This window comes from Paroedura picta, chromosome 4 (genome assembly GCF_049243985.1).
Source record: "Paroedura picta isolate Pp20150507F chromosome 4, Ppicta_v3.0, whole genome shotgun sequence".
Taxonomy (NCBI): domain Eukaryota; kingdom Metazoa; phylum Chordata; class Lepidosauria; order Squamata; family Gekkonidae; genus Paroedura; species Paroedura picta.
Window position 1 is genome coordinate 43506430 of NC_135372.1, and position 24019 is coordinate 43530448.

The 24019-nt window shown below is 45.0% G+C and overlaps 2 long non-coding RNA genes across 3 annotated transcripts in view; both read left to right on the forward strand.

Moving 5' to 3' along the window:
• The window catches only part of LOC143836763 (uncharacterized), a 177598-nt gene extending 176835 nt beyond the window's left edge, over positions 1–763 (forward strand). For both annotated transcript variants that reach the window (XR_013230716.1, XR_013230715.1), the window contains exon 3: positions 527–763. This is a non-coding gene — a long non-coding RNA (uncharacterized LOC143836763). The remainder of the gene's footprint in view (positions 1–526) is intronic.
• Positions 764–1194: 431 nt separating this feature from the next.
• On the forward strand, positions 1195–10775 carry LOC143836765 (uncharacterized). Its single transcript, XR_013230717.1, has 3 exons — positions 1195–1251; positions 5731–5778; positions 9446–10775. It is a non-coding gene; the product is annotated as an uncharacterized LOC143836765 (long non-coding RNA).
• Positions 10776–24019: the final 13244 nt, after the last annotated feature.

Consider the following 24019-nt stretch of genomic DNA (forward strand, 5'->3'; position numbering starts at 1 on the left):
TATTGCTATAATTTTCCTGTTCTTGCTTGCTGAAGTGAGCAAAGTAGTCTGATAGGGAAACATTACAAGCTGATGTATAATTCAGTCCCACATGGACAGCATGGGGGGGGGATCCTTTGTATCTAGCTAAATTGATCTATGTGAGCCATATTGCTATCTTAATGCCTTCTCTTTTGTTTTCACAGCAGACTCCCAGACACAAATACAATCATTATTTGCAATGGAAAAGATGTTTCCTAATATTTCTGTTTCTCCAAGTGTTGCAATCACCCATCAACGTCACTTTGAAGAAGCACGTGTTCATTCAAAAGAGACCGGAAAGCAATAAATTAGAGTGGTCACGTATCTCTGTAATGCAGCTGGTGGAGGGGAAGGCTGGTTGGGCTGAATTGTCACCCAATGCCAAGCGACAATTTGGGGAGCTGCGGGCCTTGCGTCTGACTTTTCGGTTGCCTCCCTCTGCTGGCCAGCATTGCCAAATGAACACAAATGGCTGAGCTTGCTGACTTGCTGTTTTTGCCATCAGGATGCTACACACAGAGTTTTCATTCCATGCTGAGGATCGTTTGAGAGCTGTTCCATAGGAATTGCTTCGTTTACATTCTGGTGCTGGAGAAGGAAATACTACAGCACATAAAGCCTGATATATCACTGCGTAGGCAAAATCCCCAGACTCCATCCCCAAATCTCCTGGAGTTTTCCAACCTGAATTTGGCAATCCTATCCCTCCCCATCTCTCACCAGTGACCACGAGGGACCTGGCAACTCTAAAACCAAATCGTGGCTGGTTTTTACTTTTGATGATTTTCCTAGTAATCTCAAGTTCAGAGTTTTCTTTTTCCACCACTACTACTCAAAGGAGCAAAGATAATCAGCACTACCTCTGGAATTATAGAAGTGAGAAAAATTATATAGTAAGAATCTTGGCATTAAAAGGTAAAATATAATGATACACTTCTTGTTTGGTATTGCTGTTTCTGCTAAGGAAGTCACCTATTGCATTCCCAAGTGGTGCTAGTGATGGAGATCACCATCCCACTTTTGAAAGGTCTTCCTCCTTAAAAGGAACCTATGCAAGAAGGGGGTGGTGGCTAGGCAGAACACTGAAACTCATTGCTCCCATATTTTCTTTGTGACTTTTGTTAAGAACGTGACTTCTTCTTGCGTCTTCTCAGGGCTAAAACAGCATGATCCAAGACGTTGGTCCATTCTGCGGGTTCTCCAATTATATCCATCCATGCATCCTCTCAGGTAAGTCTTGCAGCTTCCAATTCTGGGCAACTATCAGTCTTGCTGTAGTTGTAGCATAAAAGAAAAATTCCCTCGTACTCTTTGCTAAGTTTTTTTGGGGGGGAAAGCTTAATAACATGACTTTAGAATACATCGGACATTTAATATTTAACATTTTCCCCATCACGCTGTGATTTTTTTAAAATCCAATATCTTTTAGCACTATCACAGGACCACCACATATCGTGACATCTCCAACATTTCCCATCATGTTGATTTAACATCCTAATCCCGCCCACGGTGCCGCGGGCACCGTGGACTAAATAAAGCTGTAAGGGCTTAGGGGGAGGAATTAGGGCGGGCTCTGTCAGGGATGAAGAAGTGTGCCGATTGGCCCCTTCGTCTGGACAGACCATTGCCGGGGCCAATTGGCAGGCACTTTGCGCCTGCTGATTGGCCTCTCCGATTTCCACCCTGCCGACAAGGGAGGCAAAGCGCCTCTCGCCGTGTCAGGCCGCCGGCCAGGGAGCCGCCGCCAGCCTCATTGTGCGCGCCTGCCGGGGGCTCCCTTGCCTAGTGCCTGCTGTATTGTGATTACAGCGGGCTTGATTACTAGTTCTATCTATAAAATGTTTTGTACCCATTTCCTCTGGATAATGCACTTTCAATTGGTTTTACATTATGCAATGTGTACAGAATGGGCCAGGGTCAGCTTTATATCATGAACTAGATGAAGTTAACATTTACATTGATCACCACCACCATTCATGGAAATTGAAATCATGTGCTTAAGGTGCTCATACTGAAATGTGATCTACTAAGGACTCGGGAGTGAAAGACCCACTATGCATTGAACGATAGCCTTTTGACTAATCTTGGTGTGACCCAGGTACTATATTTTGTTTAGAATGATTAACAGGAATAAATAATATGGAAGGCACAATCCATTCAAAGCTAAGTGTGCATGAAGTCTCATTTATTCCAGGGCTTAACTTTCACTGGAACATGGCCTGTATCTTTGTCAAGATCTCATGTGAGTGACAGAAACCTCTGTATGTTTTCTAAACAAGGCCCTTATTGTAAAGCAAATCAAAATCTGGTATTCCAGTTGTAACTCTATTCAACTAACAGAACACAGAGACAGTGTACTATATTTAAAGAGTCACAAAGAAGAATGGAACCACAAGACAAAGTAAGGCAATGGAGCATAGAAGAAGTACTCCAAGCCCATTTCTCCCTGGTTCTTTAAGTGGTAAATAGCAGCCTTTCTCATCTGTAACCATTAATAAAGCCAGTAAGGGGTGCTGGGAGGAGCTGGGACTCACTGCCTAACCACCAATCAGGTTGGTTGTCCCAGCTGTCCCACTCCAGCCTGGAAAGCAGGAGCTGGGGAGGGGGAGGACGAAGGGCCTGGGACTGTGGGACAGTGGGGTGAGAGGGAACCCCTGCGAGTGCTCCCGCTGCCCTGAGCAGCTCCAGCCATGACCTTGCCAGGTCTTGGTAGAGCTGCCAGGATGGCAGGAATATGAGCGGCCTGCCCACCAGTGCCTCTCCCTCACCCAAAAGGGCCCACCTGGGCCTCGGTGGGCTTTTTGAAGCCAGTGGGGAGGGAACAAATTGCCCACCAGCACCTCCCCGCATACCCCGAATAAGGGCCACTGAGGCCTCTCCAGGCCCTGACTGGCCTGCCCAGGACAGGTGTATGTGCTCATTTTTTCTTATCACTGAAATGTACATGTTCATACAGAAGCTGTTTTGTATTAAGCCAGTCCATTGGAATATCAAGGTCAATATTGTCTATATCATTCTGGCAGATGTTCTTGAGGGTCTCTAGCAAAGATCTGTCTCATCATGTGGTACACATCCCACTTTAATTGGTCCTGGGATTGACCCCAGGACCATCTACAGCTTGATGTAGTGGTTAGGAGTGTGGACTTCTAATCTGGTGAGCTAGGTTTGTTTCCCCGCTTCCCCACACGCAGCCAGCTGGGTAACCTTAGGCTCATCGCAGCACTGAAAAGCAGTTCTGAGTGAGCTCTCTCAGCCTCACCCACCTCGCAGGGTGTCTGTTGTGGGGAGAGGAAAGGGAAGGCGACTGTAAGCCACTTTGAGACTCCTTTGGGTAGAGGAAAGCAGCATATAAGAAAAAACTCTTCTTCTTCAAACAGGTGCTCTGCCATGGTACCAGAGCCCCTCCTTGTATTTCAGGGCAGTATGATGACCATGTACAACTCTCAAATGCTGTCCATTTTGGGGGGGGGGGGGGCAGAAATGTCCTTTGCTTCTTTGATCAAAAGTTCTCTATTAGCACTTTTTCACCCATACCATGAAGAACTATAGGAAGTCCACATGTGGACAACCCACTTCAGCAATACAGGAAGCGATTCTACCTTGGTGAATATGGCCGAACATCCAATTTGATGCAAGATAAACATTGAAATGCCCAGCATCCGTCCTTTTCCAATCCTTCCTGATACCATCAAACTGTGTTTAATCTCAGGAATTACAATTACCCAGTTTGATCTTGGCATTCTAATGTGTAATAGCTCTATTTCATGCACTGTTCATCAGACTGATGGAGATGCTATAATTAAAAGCAGTACTTAAGGCATTCGAGCAGGATTTTTTTGTTCATACTTTATCTGTATGCTGTATTTTGACATTCTATAATTTGAAATTTGCACAACTTTCATCCTCGTCTCTGACAATTCCATTGCTTATGAAAAATCAGAGTGCTATATAGTATGAGAAGATGACACCAAGTGAATTAAAGTGGTCTTTCTTTTCTTGCTGTTAAAATCTGGTCTAATTTGTCTGACAGCTTTTTTCTTTGTTGGCCATCCAATTATAAATGCTTATTGAACTCTAAAACCCACTGTTGGTCATTGATTTGCGCATTGGATTAATAGCTAAAGAGGACTAATTTTTATCTTACCATTGGAGTTGCTAGTTTGCAGTCCACTGAACAGGGGTTAAATATGCCGATGAAGTGGGAGATGGGGTACACATGGCTGCACCCCAACATTTTTCTAGCTGGTCCTTTAGTCTGCCAAATATTCTTCTCACTTTTGTTAGACGACAACAGTCCACAATTGTCAGATTGCCAGCAGGGAGCAGAACTACGAGCAGATGTAGCTGTCTCCTATCTTACTTTTTAGATGTTTGTAAAAAGTGAATTCTGGGTTGTAACATGGTAATAAACTTCATTGAAATTAGCATTTTCAATCCTACTCCTGAAAATACATACCCAATATTTAGTAGTTCTCACCTGGGAAATATTTCCGGTGAAAAGGGGACACACTTCAGTAAAGACTTTGGTTAGATCAGCCTTTCTCAGTTTTCCTACCATTGAGAAACCCCTGAAATATTCTTTAGGCTTTGAGAAACCCCAGAAGTGGTGCGATTGTGCATAATATGGTTGGGAAGCATAACTGTGTACACACCCACCTGGGACCCCTCCTTTTCCCACTCCCTACAGGCCCAGCATTGGCCATTTTGGGAGGGGTGGGTCGACATGACCATATATAATCATATAACATGATAATTGTTTATCAAATTATATATATATGAAGAAGCCCTGGTTGAGAAAGCCTGGGTTAGATTGTGAAATTGTGAAAACAAAATTCACAACCCCTACATCTTTTAAGAACACTTGTGACTAATTCTTGTATCTCATAATGTGTCTATGTTAAATGCCATCAAGTCACTTCCAATTTATGGTGACCCTATTTTTATCAGCCTTGCTCAGGTCATGCCCACTGAGGGTCGTAGTTTCTTTGATCAAGTCAAAGAATCAATCTCCTGTTGGATCATCTGATTAAAATCCAACAAAGGGACTCAACTAAATCCACTAATAATTATTGGAATAATAATCAATTAACCATTATAAAGTTGAAATTGCACGCAGTCAATTCACTCTCTACCTGATTGCTCCTGGTGGTGTGCTACCAATAGGGAGATTACACTCTGTCAGTGAGGACCAATCAGTTTAAATTGCACTCTGCCAATTACAGCCAAGCAGTGCAAATTTCTCTCTGCCAATTAGGGCCAATCAGTTCAAATTGTATGCAATTCCTAGCTGATTGGCCCTCACTGGGAGTGTGCCGCCAATAGGGAGCTACCACTCTGCCAGTGAGGGTCAATCAGTTCAAATTCTACTCTGCAAATTAGGGACAAGCAGGGCAAATTGTACTCTGTCAATGAGGGTCAATCAGTTCAAATTGCATGCAGACCTCAATCCCTACCTGATTGACCCTCCCTGGGAGTTTGCAGCCAAGGAGAAAACACTGCCAATGAGGGCCAGTTACTTCAAATTCCACTCTGTCAATGAGGGGCAATCAGTTCAAATTTCCATTGAGGGCCAGTTAGTATAAATTGTATGCAGACAATGTATTCCCTACCTGATTGGCCCTTCCTTGGGGTGTACTACCAGTAGGAAGAGAGCACTCTTCCAGTGAAGGCTAATCATGGGGTTTATCTGCTCTTTTCTTCCTCTTCCAGCTGTTTGCTATATAGAAGTGCTGGTCTTTCTGAAAGGTCTTCCTGCTGGTAAGTTTCTCCATTTTCAACCTCTTCCCTCCCTCCATCTCCCCCAGGCAAGAGAGGGAAGCCAGCTGTTTCCTTTGCCTCCTGTGTTGGTCTTATGTTTCACCCCTCTGCTAGAAGGCAGCACAGATGACCTGTAAGGGAGGCAGAGCTAATTAGTATTTCAAAACCAAAATCTTGAGAGAGACAGAATGCAATGAATGCCCTATAAGTCAAGGTTTCATTCGGGCAGCCCTAAAGCATCAGCAGAAGGAGCAAGTCACAGGTTGTGTCCACAACCCAGGCCCCCCCAGCTTCAAGCTAATATAGGTTGTCAGCTCCTCTCATTCCTTACTCTGTGATGACTCCCAGTCTTCTGGAGTCAGCAAATGTCTTGTTGTATTCCTAGGTACAATGGTCTTTGCCTCTAGTAGTGATAATAGTGCAAAACCTAGTACACTAAAATTATACAGAAACTATCAGCCTAGAGTTGGCTTTCTCAACTGGGGTTTCATTAAATCCTGGGGTTCCTTGACAGCCCTGGAAGGGTTTTCTGAACAAGTGTGAATTATTTTTATATATATTTATAAAATTTGTTAAACATTTATTGGATGACATGACCATATATGGTCAGCCTCTCCTCCCTCCCAAAATGATGCCAGGAGGAGATTGGAAGGTCTCAGGTGGGCAGGTACATAGCTATGCTTCCCAACCATATTCTGCATGATCGTATCACTTTTGGGGTCCTGGAAGCCCCAATGGGAAAGATCATTCCCTTCCTTGTAAAGAAAATCTCTCACGATACACCATCTGTCTCTTCAGTTCTAGTCCCTCTGGAACCCAAAATTCAGATAAGCTCTATAATTCCCAATGTTGCCTATGCAGCCAGTCCAACTGAAAATATCACTTCCGATATACAATGATAATACCTTTGCAACAAGTTGAAAACAGAAAATTGGAATGTGAGTGGCTGGAAGATGAAATGCCTCTTCCCAGAAATTAATTCCTTTTAATCTACTTTTGATTTGATATTGTTTTATTATAAAAGACTTGGCTAAGGAATGTAACTTTCCCAGAATAAATTACCTTATCTAAGGAGGCCCAAAAAGGGGAGAAAGGGAGGAGGCCAAGAGACAGGTTAGCCTTTAAAATCACAGGACTTGAAATGGTGACCTCATCCAATCTCATCTTGGTTGTTCTGATACAATTGATTGATTTCTCCCCCTTAACCGTAATATCAACCTACTAGAATCAAAGCCCATTTTATATCGCAATAACATGGGCGCTAGAAGGGCTATCGCTCCCCCTGGGCGACTCAGAAAGGGTTCTGTGTGGGCGGGGAGGCAGGCAGAAGACGAGCACGGACCGGGCTATTGGGGCAGCTGTTCTGGGGGGGTGAACTCACTCTGGGCAGGCTCCTCACATGTCTTCGTGGGCTTGAAGGAAGTGAGCAGTGGATCGGGCGGCCATTTTGTCCCAGGATGGCTGCGAGGGCCGCATGCTGCGCTGGCGCCGGAGCGGCGTGGTGGGGTAGGTCTGCCGTACGTGGCAATGTGGAGGCCAGGCGGCGATGTTTTGGTGTGGCGGTAGTTTTGGAGCGGCTGGGCGGTGGCCTTGTGGTCTCGGCGGCCATGTTGCCGCATGCTGGCTGGGCGCGGTGGTGGCAAAGTACGCGGAGAGGCTGGTCAGCGTGAAAGGTCCGCTGAAGGTCTGGGAGAGGGCCGGGGACGGTGGAAGCGGCGAGCGCGGTGGCTGGCCAGGGCGAAGGTGGTTGAGAGTGTGGGGAGGTTGGTGGGTGGTGTCGGCGGCGGCAGCAAATGGCAGCAATGGGGGAAGTGGGCAGTTGGGGAAGGGCAGTCACTGGGCGGAGGGAAAGAGCCTCCTCCCTGGCAGCCATCCAGCTAGGATGGCAGCTCGGGAGGACTGGAGAGTTTTCAGCGCGGTGTTCGGGAGACGGGCCAAGTGGCCAATAGGGAGACGTGCTTTGCGCGCTTCCCAATTGGCCACTTGGCCCTTGAGTGCCACTTCGCGGCTCCTGATTCGCTCCTCCGAGTTTTTATCCTGGACAGAGCCTGCCCTAACTCCTCCCTGACAGGCCTTACTCAATTATTTAGTCCGCGGTGCCCTGCGCCGCGGGACGGTTTAAAGATATCCCTCCAATGCAAAATAGGCAAGTATTGACATCCTATTGGTCCTTCCTTTCAGAAACCTATGATTCCTTGTTTCACCGGTTCTCTAACTATCCATTCCTTATTGAAGGTGACCTTAATGCTAGACTCAGTCTAGATGACAAGTGTCTAGTTAAAAAAATAGCTACTCTGTGAGTCAGAAGATACTATTTCCCCCTATCTGTATTATAGGTTTTCAGAGGATAAGACAATTAATGCTACAAGCTTTAAACTGTTTGATTTTTCCATGAAAAAGTAGTTACTCAATTTAAATGGACAAAAATACTTGTGAGCCGGCACAATTGTGTTATACCATTTAAAATGTTGTTACGGTTGAGGCCAGGGCAGTGAGGAAGATCGGGTCCGAGCTCCCCCTGGTGCGAGGCAGCATTAGGCCATGGGTTATTGATGCCACCCCTCTTTCAACCCGTTGTGAGATGGTGACCTTGGGCTCGCCACGGCGCTGATAAAATTGTTCTGGCCGGGCAGTGATATCAGCACTCTCTCAGCCTCACCCACCCCACAGGGTGTCTGTTGTGGGGAGAGGAATGGGAAGGCGACTGTAAGCCGCTTTGAGCCTCCTTCGGGTAGGGAAAAGCGGCATATAAGAACCAACTCTTCTTCTTCTTCTTCTTCTTGGAGGGGGGGGGGAATTGGGTAATACCGGCATGTTTTGCATTGCTGCTTGTCTTCTTTTTATGTCCTGTATGTTTTAATGGAGTTTTTTGGGGGGTTTTAGTTGAGGATAATTGTAACCTACCACAAGCCGATTTTAAGAATAGCGGGAAATAAATTAAATAATAATAACAATAAAAGGAAAATTAGTATCTGAAAATCGCTGTATATGAAGCTGGTGCAACCATTGACCTCCTTGATATCACTGTGTAGAAGAAAAATCCAAGAGGTGAATGATTGCAATAGGGTAACATCCAGCCTTTCAGGGATCCAATCTTACAAGCAGCTTTGCCCCTTCCCCATGAGTGGGTCAGTATCTCATGAGTCCAGACAGACCTGAGCTAGAATCCCTTCCACTATGCACCTTACTGACATTGTGCTACATTCTTTCAACAACTAAGACTGAAATGGGGTGGAAATATGCATTTACAAGGGGGAGATGTGCTGGAACTTCTTCTATTACTCTCCTAGACTACAAGCTAGAAGTACATGAGAAGAATTTCTCTTCTACTTTCTGCTATTCACACATTTCCTCCTAGGAGCCAAAGTTCAGACATGAGGGGATGAGATGGGTAGTGAGGAATAGGCATTATTGAACTGATAAAATGTTAGCAAACTCAATTGCCTCCCCCCCCCCCCCAGCTGCTGCATCTGTTGAGTTCACACCATTCACTTTTCTTGCTCAGGAAAGAGTCAGTGGCCCAACAATTACTTCATTAAATTTTAGTCATTCTGTAAATCATGCAGGATTTATGGTAATGATCTTTTAAAGTAGAACTACACTTCATGTATACTGATGATTTCACAAAAACATTCAAATTGACACTGAATTTCCCCCTCATTTGCAGATTCACATTTGAAGATTCATTCCTAAATAAAGCATCCAAGAAATGTATATAGAGCTTCCAGAGAGTTCTGATGAATGGTGATTAAATATCTCCGATAGTCTGGTTGGATAGACAACGCATATCATTTAGGGCAGGATTTCAGGCATCTGAAAGCTGATCAAAAGAACTGTGGAATTTCAAAGGAAAATAAAGAAGTTTTGATAAGACTGACATTTCTCAGGAGACTTCAGAACTTCCCAACAGAGCATCAATAATGATCTAACCATCTCATCTTGAGCTTTACTTTTCTGCTTTACTACTTACCTTAATATTTATCCTTGTTTATTTTCCAAATACTTGTTTATTTTCCAAAACTAATTCCAATTTTCTGCCCCCCATCCACATTCTCTATTATCTCTGAGCCAGTTTGTATTAAGGCTCTTCCTGAATGATTTATCATTTTATTTAACACACATCACGATCCTATTCAGGTGTGCAAACATAAACCTTTCATATTTGCAGCTGGACAATTTAGACTATGTAAACCTTATTATTTTCTTTTAAAACTCAGTAATACCCCAAGCCTGAAAACAACACAAATCGTAAGCATTTATTATTTTTCTTAGAATTTGTGCTCAAGATTTTCAGTGAATAAAGGACATGTTTGATATTGATTGATGAAACCTCATACAAGCATGCCTTGTTTATGTTCATATTTTATTTGAGTTTCCATTGCAAAAGAATCAGAGATATAAATAAAAAAGACCTTTCTAGAACAGTTGGACTCTTGTCTACACAGAGAACATTAAAAAACAAGGCCAGTAAGGGAATTTTCAGGGAAGTTTTTGGTATAATGAGAAGAAAATCCTACAAATATTGGTGAGAATCTTGACTACTTTACTGGCCATTTCTAGTAAGTGTAACAAATTTAGTAAGTAAATCTCAAGGCATAGATGGTTCACAAGGTTAATTGAAACATAAAGCTCAATGACTTTTTTGGTTAACAATTGGGTCTGGTTCTAGGGCTGAGCAAACATTCCCCATTTATTTTCTTTTTACTATTGCTTATATTTTTGACAACAATTTCAGTTTTCCAATGTATGTTTTTAATTTCTGTGTAAAAATGATTTATGATTTATTCCCAAAATATAGTGTTTATTTGTATAAAATATAATGTAAAATGCTAATTTCCTGATGCATAACTAATATTGAAAAATGCATACTTTACTGGGTAATACATAGTACAAAGAAACAGGGATGGTGCAAAAATAAAGGATTGTTGTTTAGTGTGAACAAAATAGATGTGCAAAAAGCAAAACAAAAATTGGGGATTACTCAAAATGTAATACTTTCCAAATTAGCCAGTTGAAATGTCAAGAGTACAAGTATCGAGTGATGTATATGTATGTGCTTACCAAGGGTTCAGTGTCTAGTAACTGAGTCATGAAACATTCATTTACTTATGCATATAAATTACTGGGATCCTCTGTTCTTGATAGCAGTAGATTTGAGAAATATGTGAACTGATGCCATTGAAAACTTCCATGTTGGGATAAGTTTATTTATATATATATATAGGCTTGGGGTAGAATACAACATGTTAAAATTCTCTATAAATATAGATTCTAATAATCATACCACATAAAAACTGAATGGTGGTTCTGACAACATGTGCCTATGATTGGCCCTCACTGAGGGAGCATTCTCCTAATAGGGTAAGAGCTCACCCCCACTGAGGGCCAATCTAAGTCTTTTCCCCTCCCGTATCTTCTTCCTCCATGCCACTTCCTGTCACTTGGCCTGCGGAGGAAGAGCAGCCACAAGGTAAGTTGGGGAGGGGGGGCTGTGGCCAGACACACTTACGTTGGACCAGGGACTGACAGCATATTGGCACTTGATGATCTAAGTGCTCTTCTGGGGGTGTATTTTGAAAAATGGTCTCTCAAGGCCCAAACTGTGTATGTCCCTGAAGGTCAAAACCAAGACCTTAAACTTGATCTGGAATTCAACTGGTAGCCAATGCAACTGCTGGAGGACATGGTATCCTAGTGAGAAACCAAGAACCTGCAATCTGTGATGGTAGACCTGTAATGGCTCATTCACTTAAGTCCTCAGCCAAGATGAGATTGGATGAGGTCACCATTTCAAGTCCAGCGATATTAAAGGCTAACCTGTAATGAAGAAGAATTCTTTTCTTCTTCTTATATGCCACTTTTCCCTACCCGAAGGAGGCTCAAAGTGGCTTACAGTCGCCTTCCCATTCCTCTCCCCACAACAGACACCCTGTGGGGTGGGTGAGGCTGAGAGAGCCCTGATATCACTGCTTGGTCAGAACAGTTTTATCAGTGCCGTGGCGAGCCCAAGGTCACCCAGCTGGTTGCATGTGGGGGAGCGCAGAATCGAACCTGGCATGCCAGATTAGAAGTCCGCACTCCTAAACACTACACCAAACTGGCTCTCCATGAGCATATCTGTGTGAACCAGCCCATGTGCATTTTGCCTCCTGTGACTCTCATCCTAGAATCACCTAATGCTGTAGGTCTGCATATACTTTAGTGATTTGCAGGTTACAATGGATGAACGATAGGGATGTGAGTGCCCTGCATAGTGCAGGGGGTTGGACTAGATGACCCATGAAATCCCTTCCAACTCTATTATTCTATGATTTTATGATTCAATGAAACTGAAATGCTGGTAAGTGAATCTGGGCTAATTCAAATGATGTTCTCTGACCTCCTCAAATTAGTTTGGGGAGCTGGTTTGGGGAAATCTAACCCTTGCCAAAAAGACAAACAGATAGCTCTGGGTTTTTTCCTCCTTCTGGTGATAGCTTTCTTCAGTCATAAGTATCTCCCTGCAGCTGTATATTCAGGTGTAGAACAGGAATAGAAGTCAATTTAGCAGTATTTAGTTAAGTCTGCCTAGGGGACCCTGGTGGACACTTGACACAGGGTCCTCATTACAAAGCGGGAGCCTATGGCCAGATTATATTTTGAATTTGGGATTAAGAACTGATGAACTGTCGAAGAATAGAGAAGCTGAACTAACAGATGATTGTGATTAGAGGGACGAGCTACTGAGGAAAAGCACCTTTGAAAACAGGGGTTACCTAGATCCCATTCTGTCTTTACCCAGTAAATTTATCTTGACCCAGTCAATTGATGGAATAAAGGTGACACGAAAGAATACACAAGAGTGAAGAAATTTCTTTATTTTTGATTCCGTTTTGTTGGTTCTTTTCATTTCCTTTATCATTGCCTTGGCAGGGATATTGGTCAATAGGGAGGAGCAGCTTTGAGGTACATTACAGTCAGTCATAAACTAAGATGTAATAAAAGTTGTGTACTAATAAAAACTAATGATACCAGTAGAGCTACGTAGGATGAGGCTATGTAGATATTACATCTTCTGCACGATATAATTAAGTTGTCTCCATGCTTACATGTTTCCTGATTGTTTGGTTAATAATTGTTTACCTTCAGCATTATTCTTTTATAGTACTCTAATATTATTTGTTGCTAAGTTCTTCAGTGGCAGGTCCCCACTGTCTCATGTATTATAATCAGGACAGATCAAATTAGGTAGGCTTGTGTGTGAATCAGTCACAAAAATCTGATCATTTGATGAGGTTTTCTGGGATCAAAGAATTCTTTTCTACAAGTAAAGGTATATTGAGTAAAGGTATATTGAATAAAGGTGTATTGAGATAGTTATAATGGATACTCATGTGCTGAATTATTAGAATTCAGAGGAGTGGTGGTGGTGGTATGAATACATGCATACTGAAAGTATGCTCAGATCGCTGACTTATTCCATAGCAAGTCTCTGGGGATGGAATTATATGCTCCCTTAAGATCCAAGAAAGCAACAAACAATTTGGCCCTGTTTTTACTGCTGTATTTATGAACTAAGTGGGTCAGGGTGACACAATGGTCTAGGGTGGACTTTCCTGCACAAAACCCAATTTGTTCAGGGCTTATTTTCAGAGATCCATTTAAGGAGATTATTTAATAGCTGCTTGGCATAAAGTTTCCCTGTAACAGAAAGGAGACAGATTGGTCTGTAGTTCTCCCTTCTTAAACACAGGGACTATAACTGAATTTGTCCATGCTTTTGAGACCATAGAATCATAGAATAATGTCGGAAGGGACCTCCTGACTTGTTTCTGTATTACAAAATATGGATGTATTTGCCAAGGATCCTGAATTTTGGGTCACAGAAGTGCAAATCCTAGAGATTTTTTTTTATGCCTGATATTATTGTTGCTGCAGACATAGAGGAGGTTGTTTTAAACATATATGGTATTGCCTTTTGTGTGAATTTTTAACTGCTGTTAGCTGCCTGGAGACTGCTGCTAGAGAAGGGTGGCCTATAAATAAAAATATAACAAGAATACTCCTCAAACTATATACATTCAAATATAAATAAAATAATAAAAATAAAGGCCCGTGAAATTTAGTGGAAGAATGAAAGAGTAAACCTTCTGGAGTAAACAAATTAAAAAATGGTAGCACTCCAGAAGTATCAATTTCTCAATAATCATTCTTTTGATTTTAACTGATATGTTCCCTGGTCTGTGTTCACACTTTGTGTCCCAAAATATGTACTGAAGGTCTCAATCCAGCAGGCTAAGGAAGCCTAGCATTCCATTCAGTTTAATCATTCACCTGTCCTCCTTTCTACCTATACAATAACTCTGTGAGGTAGGTTAGGCTGAGAATATATGACTGGTCCAAAATCACCTAGTGAGATGGGAATTCAAACCTAGGCCTCTCAGACCCTACTCTGAAGCTCTGACCACCACACCACACTGACTTTCATAGGGTGGCTGTGGTTCCTTCCAGGCTTAGGGTTGCCAACATCCAGGTGGAACCTGGAAATATCCTAGAATGATGACGAATTCCAAACAGATCTGTCTCTCTGGAGAAAATGGCTGATTTGAAGGGTAGACTCTATAGCAGTGGTCCCCAACCATTTTATCACTGGGGACCGATCAACGCTTGACAATTTTACTGAGGCCCGGGGGGGGGGGGTAATCTTTTGCCGAAGGACGTCGCTGCCTGAGCCCCTGACTTCCCGCCACCCGCTTGGGAGCGCTGCCAGCAGCAGCTGAGCAGTGCCACGCCAAGGGGGAGCCCCAGCTGAAGAGCACCAAAGGTGAGCCAGCGGCAGAGTGGCAGGGCAGCCCCTGAGGCAGCAGCCAGGGAGGAGGAGGAGGAGCCGCGGCCTGGTACCGACTGATCCACGGACCGGGGGTTGGGGACCACTGCTCTGTAGCATTATATTCTGCTGACCTCCCCCCATCCCAAAAAATTTCTCCTCCCGCCAAAAAAATTCCACCACAAAATCTCCAGGAATTTCCCAACCTGGAGTTGGCAACCCTAGACACAGGACTCATTGCAATTTGCCCTCTCTCAAAAGGCCAAAATAGTCCTGGAAAGCATCCTGCCTCCGTCCTCTGCGTCATACTGACAGAGCCCAGTTTGGAATATTGTGGGTACCTAACAACAGCCACAGAAGAAATCTGTTGCTCAGAGCTACGTTGTGCCTTCATTTTTGAATTTCTAAGCTACTCAGTGCATTTTCCCACACACACATTTTCTTGAAAATCTAGGTCCCTTTCCAGATTTGTAGAAAGATCTGTCTTTCCAGTTCACAGCTCCAGTCACCAGATTTAAGTATCCCAAAATATTCTGACTTCCCTATTAGAATACAAATCCAAAATCTTTAAAATTATTACTGACTTGGACTGATTATAAAGCTACCTTTCCCTTTCTGCCAGATAATTCTCTGTGACCACTTCTCATGAAAGTCCGAACAATGCACAGTTGCCTTTGTTAATGGGTGTGTGTGTGTGATTAAATACTCATACATTTCCATTACGGTGACATTTTTCTTTCCCTCTCCCTGGATCCATCATAACAGTTAGATGAATGAGATCAGCATGTTTGCCGTTACAGCATTGTGGAGAATATTCAAATATGTACTTAGTCTCAGCCTTGATGATACTTGAAGGTTCTTATAAAGAGACTCTTTGGAGATAAAATTCAGTGTAATTAATCAGCCTATGATCTGCCGTGTCAGCAGCTGCATATTTATGCAATGCCGGCGAATGCCGGCTGGAAGGAGATCCACCAGATGAGCACAGCTAAAGGAAAGAGGAGTTAACCAAGCAGGTTCAGGGCCGTTGCCAGGCAATGAATGTAGGAGCTAACTTCTTGGATGATTTCTCAGAGTTACTTAAGTGGGAGCTCTTACTGGAGGAATGGTTCAAGGCTTCAGTCATTTTGCCCACAATCTCTTTCTGTAAGCCAATGTGTTGTAGCTCAATTAAGACTATACGACAGGGGTAGTCAAACTGCGGCCCTCCAGATGTCCATGGACTACAATTCCCATGAGCCCCTGCCAGCGTTAGCTGGCAGGGGCTCATTGGAATTGTAGTCCATGGACATCTGGAGGGCCGCAGTTTGACTACCCCCTGCTATAGAAGATAGTTTTTCTCCACATACACATAATGGGGTTCTGTAGGTAACATTGTTAAGGAGAAGCGAATTTCTTTTTCCCAAATTGCCTTTTTTTATATAGCCATTGATTGATGCCTCTTGTTTTCTTTTAAGAGAGGGCTTGCTCTTTCATTGCTCTTCGAAAGGAAGACAGGGGCACCCCTTTGTAACTTCAGTCCTTGTAGTTGTTACGCACAGTGTGTGTGCGTGCGTGCGTGCATGCATGCGTGCAGGTGAATGCTCTTGAAGGATGATAGAGAGGTTCACTCTGAGCATCTGCAGAATGACATTCTAAAATTTTGCAGCCCATCCCTTGCACACCCCCTCCCTTCAATTTTCCGTTTGATAAAAATTCAGTTGATTAGAAATTAGCTCGAAATTCCTCAAATGAGGGAAAGAAATGGATTGCTTTTGGAAAGAAACTGAGTAAAGAAGAATCAAGATAATTCTCCTTAAGAATGCTGGTTGAGGGTTGACTTCGGATTATTTATTTATTATATACTAGCAAGAAAGCCCATTGCAACCAGGAATGCAATGGGCGCTAGGACCCAGGGGACACCAGGAGGTGCTTTTTTTTTCTGCTGCGTGGAGCTGTGAAAGGCTCCTACAGGGTTTTTTTTTTCTGCTGCTTGGAGCTGGGAAAGGCTCCTACAGGGTTTTTTTTTTCTGCTGCTTGGAGCTGGGAAAGGCTCCTGCAGGGTTTTTTTTCTGCTGCTTGGATCTGCGAAAGGCTCCTACAGGGTTTTTTTTTCTGCTGCGTGGAGCTGGGAAAGGCTCCTACAGGGTTTTTTTTTTCTGCTGCGTGGAGCTGGGAAAGGCTCCTACAGGGTTTTTTTTTTCTGCTGCTTGGAGCTGGGAAAGGCTCCTACAGGGTTTTTTTTTTCTGCTGCGTGGAGCTGGGAAAGGCTCCTACAGGGTTTTTTTTTTCTGCTGCGTGGAGCTGGGAAAGGCTCCTACAGGGTTTTTTTTTTCTGCTGCGTGGAGCTGGGAAAGGCTCCTACAGGGTTTTTTTTTCCTGCTGCGTGGAGCTGGGAAAGGCTCCTACAGGGTTTTTTTTTCTGCTGCGTGGAGCTGGGAAAGGCTCCTACAGGGTTTTTTTTTTCTGCTGCTTGGAGCTGGGAAAGGCTCCTACAGGGTTTTTTTTTTCTGCTGCGTGGAGCTGGGAAAGGCTCCTACAGGGTTTTTTTTTTCTGCTGCGTGGAGCTGGGAAAGGCTCCTACAGGGTTTTTTTTTTCTGCTGCGTGGAGCTGGGAAAGGCTCCTACAGGGTTTTTTTTTTCTGCTGCGTGGAGCTGGGAAAGGCTCCTACAGGGTTTTTTTTTCTGCTGCGTGGAGCTGGGAAAGGCTCCTACAGGGTTTTTTTTTTCTGCTGCGTGGAGCTGGGAAAGGCTCCTACAGGGGTTTTTTTTTCTGCTGCTTGGAGCTGGGAAAGGCTCCTACAGGGGGTTTTTTTTCTGCTGCGTGGAGCTGGGAAAGGCTCCTACAGGGTTTTTTTTTTCTGCTGCGTGGAGCTGGGAAAGGCTCCTACAGGGTTTTTCTTTTCTGCTGCGTGGAGCTGGGAAAGGCTCCTACAGGGTTTTTCTTTTCTGCTGCGTGGAGCTGGGAAAGGCTCCTACAGGGTTTTTTTTTTCTGCTGCGTGGAGCTGGGAAAGGCTCCTACAGGGTTTTTTTTTTCTGCTGCCTCTCGTGGGCGTGCCGGCTTGGAGCTCCTACAGGGGTTTTTTTTTCTGCTGCTTGGATCTGCGAAAGGCTCCTACAGAGTTAATTTTTTTCTGCTGCCTCTCGTCGGCGCGCCGGCTTGGAGCTCCTACAGGGGTTTTTTTTTCTGCTGCCTCTCGTCGCGCTAGCGGCGAAAGGCTCCTCCGGGGGTGTTTCTTTTTTCTCTGCAGCTTCTCGGCGGCTGGAGTCTTGTGTTGTGTTTGCGGCGGGGGCTTCCTTGGGGCGGCAGAAGGCTTCCCTTCCCCCCCCCCATCCCCCCCCCGAGGCTCTCTGGAGCCTTCTGCCGCCGGCCGCAGCGGGCTCACAGCGTCTACGACGCTGTGAGCCCGCTGCGGCCGGCGGCAGAAGGCTTCCCTTCCCCCCCCCCACCCATCCACCCCCCCGAGGCTCTCTGGAGCCTTCTCTCGGCCGGCGGAGCGGGCTCGCAGCGTCCACAACGCTGCGAGGCCGCTCCGCCGGCCGAGAGAAGGCTTCCCGGCCCACCCCCCAGCCGAGGCTCTCACCAGGCGGGCCGCCATTTTCCGAGCGAGTGAAGCAGGCAATGGGGAGCCGCGCTTCGCGCGGCTCCCCATTGTCTGCTTGGGGCGGGATTGACACTCGGAGGGGCCAATCAGGAGCCGCTTCGCGGCTCCTGATTGGCCCCCCCCGAGTTTTTATCCCGGACCAGTCCCGCCCTAACTCCTCCCCACTACCCCTTACTCCTTTATACAGTCCGTGGCGCCCGTGGCGCCACGGGCTGTTTACAGATTTCATCATATGGATGTCATCATCTTGCTCTCTGGGGTCTGTCTGTCTGTCAGTCTTTCTTTCTAAATTGCATTTGCTGCCTCTCCTAAGTTGCTCAAATTGACTCACAACTAAAACTGTATGAAGAACATAAAACACAAAAGCAATCATAACTATATAGAGCCTCTTATGGCGCAGAGTGGTAAGGCAGCAGAAATGTTGTCTGAAAGTTCTGCCCATGAGGCTGGGAGTTCAATCCCAGCAGTTGGCTCAAGGTTGACTCAGCCTTCCATCCTTCTGAGGCCGGTAAAAGGAGTACCCAGCTTGCTGGAGGGGTAAAATGGCAATGATTGGGGAAGGCACTGGCAAACCACCCCATATTGAGTCTGCCATGAAAACGCTAGAGGGCTTCACCCCAAGGGTCAGATATGACCCAGTGCTTGCACAGAGGATACCTTTACCTTTACCTTTAATCATAACTATAGATACAAGTAAATCAAAATCAATGAAAGTATGTCAGTAACAAACAGCCAATAAAAATGGGCACAAAAAGCAAAGCAGTCTAAAACTAATGTGGATAACACAGTACTCCAGCTAGAGAGAGGCTCTAAGACCAATTATGCATGGCGGCAGCAACACTGGGCTGCTGCCGGTTTCTTGTGGCAGGGCAGTGTGGGGTGGGTTCACTTTCACAAGGGTGGGATTGCATAACAACGCAATCCCATGTTTGTGGAAGTTGAAAAAACAACCCATTTGGCTCTACGCCACTGTGAATTACCATGAAACTGAATGGGGAATTGTCTGTCCCTCCTGGGACTCCATAGGTAGGGGAAAAGCCAGGCCTTGTGTGCACAGGCCTAGCCCAGCATGGGCATTGGTGTGGCACCCATGGCAGGAAAGGGAAGCCCCCCAAAAATCAGCATTCCCTTGCTGTGGGACATTTGAAGCCCCTAATTTGGGCCAGGGCCAGAAGGGGTTTACAGTGCTTCTTCTTTTATCTGAGGGGCAGCATTGTTTGCCTTTTCTTCTTGGGGTTGTGTTTCTTTTAAAAGTTGATTTTTATAGTTCCGTCAGTGTTCAGTTTTACAGTTCTTTCTTTCAGTGTTTTGTTCTGGGGGGCACTGTAGCCCCCAGTTTGGTAGCTGTTGTACTTGTTGTAGTAAGTTGCCAACTTTGGGTACTATTGTTCTCCTCTGGTTTGCTGGCCTGTTTGGTTCTCCTGTAAGCCGCTTTGAGACTCCTTTGGTTAGTGAAAAATGGGGTACAAAATCCAGCAGCTATTCATCCTCTTGACTTTTCTGTATTTGTTGGGAGGGAGGCTGGATGGGAAAGCCTGTGATGATTGAGCATGGATTAAGCACTTAGACCACCCTGTAAATTTACCAGTAGCCTGCTGCATTTCCCACCCTCGGCTTATATGCGAGTCAATAAGTTTGCCCAGATTTTGTGGTAAAATAAGTGCCTCGGCTTATATGCGAGTATATACGGTAGGTGAACCTTAAGAGGGAGGGGACTTCAAAAATGAGGTGCTATCAATGAAAAACTGGTCATTGCCCCACCTTACCTCACCTTTGCAAGTGGGGGTACATAGCAGGGCTTGAGAAGAGTATTTCAGCTGGTGGGTTGGTAATATGAGGGAAGGTGACAATCACTTTTTGGGTTGCTTGATGCAGATCGATTTTTGTTCACTCGACGGCATATTCACATCAAGCAGGAATGAGCCACTCCTTTTTAGAGACCTGTTTTTTTATAATTGATCTTATTCAGTTTTAAAGGGCAAGGGAAAGCTGAGTTCACTAGCATGCCTAAGTTTAGCCCCTTATTGCATTAGTGGCCGTTAGTTCCCATGTCCCCACATATGGTAACTATAGAGGATGAGATGTATTTGTGAGGAAAGGTAAGATTTGAACAGGGAGGGGGTTTCCTGCTGCTTTGATCTGAGCTGTCGAGGGTCAGATGAGACGATCTGTGAGCATTCAAGACATAGAGGAGCAATATGAGGAGCTGGAGCTGCCCATGGCAATCACTCAAGGGTCCATTTTGTCCCGTGTCATCACAGAGCTCTTGATTATTATGCACATTTAGATATGGATGGCCACTTGTAATCAGGCCAGAGAGCAAGGCACTCTTGAAGAACAGTCCTGTCTGGTTTGAAGCAGGGGAAATAGATCTGCCCTCCTGCCCCCCAGAAACATCCTGCACTGAATCATGCCATAAGCTGAACACGGGGTGGGGTGGGGGGGTCGAGAGATGCAGGCAGATGATATCCCATGGCTCTTATGATGAGTACATCTTTCTGACAAATGCCATAACACCTTCTGCACGCCTAGCAGAACAGACTCTGTTGGCTGTGCTCTGGCACAACATAGATTCTAATGCTCTCATTAGAGGTCCCTGGGACAGGCTGACGTCAGTCTTCCTTGCCCTAGATGAAACAGATGAAGCGGTGGCTCCTTGTGTTATCCGTGCAACTATTCATATGATTTCCAGCTCCCCTCTTCTCTGCCAAGGGGCTCCCAAGGTGACTCAACAACAATTGAGAATTATAATCCTGAAATCAAACAGATAGATCTGTTTCAAGCCAGCAAGAGCCAGTCAATTAAGCCGTCCATCAAAGCAGCCTAATATAAGGGCTAGCTGATGGAGCACAGCATTAGAGTCCTAAGAGAAAGTCAGCTGACCAATGAGACAGAAAAAGAGAGTACATTTTCAGAAGCTTCCAAAGTATGTACTGAAGAGGTCTCCTAGTAGGGGACACTTTGGAGGGAGGATACTACAACAGGATGCTTTCCTTCATGCTGTCTACTGAACCTAGGTGTCTGTTGGGTAGGATGTGGTATGAAAAAAGGTAAGTTCCCAAATGTTCAGCCAGCATGTCATCTGACATCTTTGCTTCAGTGGTGAAATAGCTCTAGATCAGTGGTTCTCACCCTTCCTAATGCCGCGACCCTTTAATACAGTTGCTCATGTTGTAGTGACCCCAACCATAAAATTATGCACAGAAATTAAACCCGAAACTGACCAATGGCGTGAAGATCCATTGTTCATGACTGTATATAAATTGTTTTTTCCCCGGGGTTTCTCAGTTCAGCTCTGCCTCTTGTCCCACCATGCCGATCTCTCTCTTTTCCGCTGCTCCAGACAGACGAACGCTCTATCTCGATCTACTCCGCAAGGCTGTTGTGTGGATAAAATGGAAGAGGAACGATGTCACCCACTTTGGGACCCCCTTGGAGAGATGGGCTGCTGTCCCTGCCGCGACCCCTGTGAAAGGGTCGTTCGACCCCCAAAGGGGTCCCGACCCCCAGGTTGAGAGCCAGTGCTCTAGATGCTCCTGTAAAGGTACTCTGGGTGTAGGTGTGGACATGGTTGGTTGGTACGCTCATCCAGTAGGCCCGATGGACTCCATGGAGCTTGAGCTGCCACATGGCATAATTTTGACAGCGGCCATGTTGGCAAGCACTCATTTCCTACCAGCCTCTCTGTCTTTATCAAGCACACACAAATGCCTTTCTTTGTCTGAGAACTTCTCGCTTCCATGCCTTCCCATCAGCATGCATTCCTAGCTCACTCCTCATTCACAAAACAATTTCACACTTGCTTTCTAATGCCCTGGTCAATCTCCCGGTCGTTTGTAATCTCAGTATTAACTTTTGTGAAAGTTGCTGCCTATTGCAATGGTTTTGACAATAAAATCATAGCCCTGTTAAATGCGGTTGTGTTTGGAATCTCCTCCTCTGACCATCTGGCAGCAATTTACATGGAGGGACCGTAAACGCTTGTCAAGGTAGCCTTTATTATTATGGATGCCGAAATTACTGCCGTGCTCCGACCGCTCGCAAGATTTGTTCCTGGGTGGCTTTTGAAACTTTGATCGCGCAAATACAAGCAGTCAATCTATAGCAGTTTAGTGTTTAAATAACTAAGCCTGCCGAGTAGTTCGTATGCGAGGAGAGAAAGAATGGCCTGCTATGCAAGTTTTGGAATGAATGTTTAATATAGGCTTCTGCAGCACTCAGAGATACTTTTCCCTTTCATTTTCCTGGGCCTTGAGCAACAAACCTTTGAGGATACTCTGCCCATCTGCTTGGAATCTGGCTGGTTCTGTTGGTCCTGCCATTCTTTCATCGCTGTTTGTGGCTCATCTGGGACAAACCGCTTGTAAGGTTGTAAGCATAAGTGGTTCTCTTGTGGTCACCCTGGATCACAGTCTTTGCATACCCACAGCTACGTAAGTTGTAGTGAGTAATAGAGAGCCAGCTTGTAGTAGTTAGGAGCGCCAGCTTCTAATCTGGAGGGCCGGGTTTGATTCCGTGCTCCCCCACATGCAGCCAACTGGGTGACCTTGGGCTCACCCCAGCACTGATCAAGTTGTTCTGACCAAGCTGGAATATCAGGGCTCTCTCAGCCTCACCTCCCTCACAGGGTGCCTGTTGTGGGGAGAGGAAGGGAAAGAGTAAGCCGCTTGGGATGCCTTCTGGAAGAGAAAAGCGGCATGTAAGAACTGACTTCTTGTTCTTCTTCCTTCACTGTGGAATGTGTAGAAGGGTTGGTGCTGACACCCGTCTTTGAGTTCTCACTTTTTATTGCTGATGTCAAAGCTAACTGAGAAGTTCCTGATTCAGCAACAGGACCTGTGAAGTGATCTTTCAATGAAATGGGTGAACAACATCACCTGATTGCAACATCACCTGATGTATTGCAACATCACCTGAGGTGCCTTACTGGATCAGTGGTCTGTCTAGCACAGCATCCTGTTCTACATCCTGACCAAGCAGAGAAGCCAAAGCCACTCCTGATGTAACCTTTCAAGCTCTGGTATTCAGAAATGTATGACCTCTGAACATGGAAGTTCCCTTTAGCTGCCAGAGCTACAAAGTCATTGATAGCTGATAGGACTGGAATGCTTCCTCAGTTATTTGCAAGTAAATACCAAGAGTGGCAGGCTTGAGACTCAGGCATGAGTTTATATGAGCAGAGATCATTGGAAACAGAGGCTTGGGGACATGAAGAAAGGGGCAGGAAGTTATGAACAGGCAAGGTAATGAGCACAAAACGGTGGTTTGATTGTTACCACCTTTTCAGAAAGAATCTGTTGTTCAGACTGAGAAGCCTGGTGAAACTGCTGGTGTTTTTCTGTGTTGTCTGTGAAAGAGCTGAATTCTTCCTTATGAATAGTTTTCCTTAAAAGACATCAATGCTAATTTTAATCCAGAGATCAAACTTTTGAGAAATGAGTTTGGTTTAGACTTGTAATGCTAAGGAACAGCTACACCAGGGGTAGTCAACCTGTGGTCCTCCAGTTGTCCATGGACTACAATTCCCATGAGCCCCTGCCAGCAAACACTGGCAGGGGCTCATGGGAATTGTAATCCATGGACAACTGGAGGACCACAGGTTGACTACCCTTGAGCTACACTCAGCCTAATTAGTAACTCCAGATTTCAAACAATGTGATTGTTTAGAAGAAAGTTGGCTATTGGAATCTTGGATCAGGAGATTTGAGCCCACTGTCCCTGACTGTCTCCTCCCTAAACAATGCTGTTGAATGGCTCACAGTTCTGATTATGATGGGGGGCTTCCATAAGAGGCAGTGTGGAAGTTGAGCTACAGCTGCCTGGCTCACATTTCCAAGTGGCAGGGGGCTC